Here is a 3,228-nt window from a genome sequence, read left to right on the forward strand (position 1 = left end):
AACCACCAATTCCATCCTGGAGCCTCAAGACAATGTATTTCTCGACGTTCCCGCTATGCGGGGATGTTATTTCCGTTTCCACAAGCATTGCCCAAAAGATCCTTCTTGGTTTCAATTCCCTGCGGAGCGCTAGGTATGTGAAGGGTTTTGCCTTAACACTGTACCCGCGCTCGTCTTACAGTTACTTTACTTTCAAGGTACCCATGGCGTCAATTCCCTGCGGGTGCTAGGTATGTGAAGGGTTTTGCCCTAACACTGTACCCGCACCTGCCTTATAGTTACTTTGTTGCCAGGATTTTCTTGGCTTCAATTCCCTGTGGGTGTTAGGTATGTGAAGGGTTTTGCCCGAACACTGTACCCGCACCTGCCTTATAGTTACTTTGTTGCCAGGATTTTCTTGGCTTCAATTCCCTGCGGGTGTTAGGTATGTGAAGGGTTTTGCCCGAACACTGTACCTGCATCCGTCTTATGGTTACTTGGTTGCCAAGGTAAGGGGTATTTTCCCGCTTACTTTTGAATCTTTTTGAATTTTGAATTTTGAAATTCGAAAGGTTGGTAAGGATAAGAACAGTCCAGACATCTGAAACGTCGTGCGACGGTTTCTTCTGACTGTGTCAGGACGTGCAGGAAGTTATGGTGACGTGACAGAACATGGTCATTCCAGTCGCTTTTTCAGGCGCGTGGGCACGATTTTTCGGGCGCGTGGCCGCGAAATTACTGGCACGCGTCCTGTCAACAGCTGTTGCCAGCTTGCTTTTTGCCACGTGTCATAGTTTCATTGCACCTTCGATTTCTCTCTCCTCCGCATTAAATTCACCGCATTAATTGCGATTACTATATAAAGGGGGAGAGGGTTATTTGCAATTCACACTTTTCACTCTTCTCTTCATCTTTAAGGCGATTTCCGGCGAATACTCCTTTATTTAATCGAGCATTCTCTCGAAATCATTCTCTTCTTCTTCTGCAAGATGTCTTCTCGTGATGCTGAAGCTGTGGCCGACGACAGGAGTACTGCTGGCGAGTGCCAGTGTGCTCTGCCCGGCGATCAGTACCGGTATGTTGTCAGGAAGTTCATGCTCGATCCCCTCGAGCCTGAGTTTCCTGAATCCCACCAGACCGTGTACGATGCCCCCAGAGGCAAGATCGGGGTTTATGCTGCGTTTTTTGTCTATGGGAATCTTAGATTCCCATTGACAAAATTTGTTTACCGTGTCCTTGAGAGGCACGGTGTTCATTTGACCGAGCTGCACCCTATGGCTGTCGCCAAGATTCGCCATTTTGAGTGGGTGTGCCGGATTTTGGGCATCGAGCCCCATGTGGACCGCCTGATGACCTTCTATACCTGGAGGTGCATCCAGGGGTGGTACACCCTGACAACCCGTATCAAGGGTTTAAAGATTTGTGCGACCGAGCGCAGTCTCCGATCGTGGAAGCGGGAGTTCTTCTACATATCCGCCCGCGCCGTCCCCCTTGCCATGAAGTTTAAAAATGGCCAAGCAATTCCGAGCCTTCACGCCCCCAATTACCAGGAGGCGGAATGGTTCTCGAAGATATCCCTGGTCCAATCTCCGGTTTACCGGTTTGCGGAGTCCGGGATGGTGATGCTGGGGATGAGCCGGGTGTGGAAGGAGGCGTCTCAGGTTCCCATCCTTCTCGAATACGGTTTGAACTCTACTCCTTATGGTATGTCTTGTCTTTTTTGCTGATATGAGTTTGTCTTCTAACTGTTTCTTTTCTCTTAGAGGGGAACAATTTGGAGTCGCTCCTGTACCCGCGGGAAGCTGACGATCCTGTGCGGATGGGTACTCGTGCTCTTGATGAGAACGAGTTGCCCATCCTGGAGCAAACAGCGGATCGGTTTGTGGAGGTTTATCCGCTGGGCCACGAGATCCTGAGCCACCGGCGGCCAGGTAAGGCGTTATTCTCCCCTCCACCCCTCAGTGCTGTACCCGCTGCTGGAATTCCTTACACCCTGTCTTCTTCTGAGGAATCCGCAGATGGTCCTTCGCTAGTGCGGAAGAAGCGGGCTGCCGGCGGGAAAGGGAAGGAGAAGGCGGCCTCCACAGCCGATCCAGTGCTCCTATCTGACACTGAGTCAGATAGTGAAGAGGCGGGGGGGAAGCCCGGTGGTGAGAAGACCACTGTTCCGGAGGCTACAACTGTTACCTCTGGAGAACCAATGACAACCACGGTGACCGGCATCAAGAGACCGGCTCCATCGGGTTCGTCCCCGCCCGTCCGTACGTTCAAGCGGAAGAAACCCTGTAAGTACAACTCTCTTAGCTTTTATCTTCGTAGTTTTTCTTCAAGTCTTTTTAACACTTTCCTTCTTTACGCAGGTGTGGATGTTGGCGCATTCCAGGGTGAGGGGCCGAGTACAACCTCTCCGCCAATGACGGTAGGCTTGGTCAGCCTACCTGAGGCGTCGACCCAGGCGCCTGCGCCTGCTTCCGCTGGTTCAGTTGCTCATTCTGAGCCGACTGTTCCAGCCGAGATGACGTCACCGCCGGCGGTGAGTGCAATTTTTACAGCATCGTTCACCGAGCCGGCGGTTACTGTTGCTGCTGACTCTTCGGCGGCGTCCGCGACGGACACCACGCCTCCGCCATCGACTGCGGCGGAAACCATGCCGCCTCCGCCATCGGCCTCGACGGCTGGACCTTCAGGTACGCGCGGGGCTTCTCGCCGATCTCTGTCACCTTCCCATCTGCCTGACCTTTTGGATGGATTTCCCTTAGGTTCAGGTGATGGGTTCGGTGGCTATCGGCCTGTGATCGACCCTACAGGTGCGTAGGGTTCCTTTGTTCTTTATGTAATTTTTATCATCTTTTCCTAACTGCTTTGTTTCTTTTGCAGTGTCGGATTCCAATGAAGTGTATGTTCCAAGATGGAACATACGCCGAGGAACAACCCTTCGTACACCTGTGGAGTGCGTGGACTGGGCTCGCCACGCTGCTCCCCATGGTGCGTTGGGGGAAGCCATGGTTAGCTACCAGGAGGGTAGGCTAACCAACGAGCTTCGGGTTCTCCTGGCCCGGATGCAGCCACGCGTCGAGCTGCTTTGTCGTGAAAACGACAAGTTGAAAGCAGCTCGTGTTAAAGAAATATCTCAGGCGCGTGCTCTCCGGGAGGAGAACCAAAAACTGACCGCAGTATCTGCGGAGAAGGAGAAGGCCTTCAAGGCCCTCGAGGCTGAGGTTCAAGCGCGACTCGAGGCCCGCTCCAAGG

The sequence above is a fragment of the Bidens hawaiensis genome, unplaced genomic scaffold, assembly GCF_021521415.1.
Source record: "Bidens hawaiensis isolate Kalapana, Puna unplaced genomic scaffold, B.hawaiensis_p1.1 tig00033498_1, whole genome shotgun sequence".
In the NCBI taxonomy this organism is placed as follows: Eukaryota; Viridiplantae; Streptophyta; class Magnoliopsida; order Asterales; family Asteraceae; genus Bidens; species Bidens hawaiensis.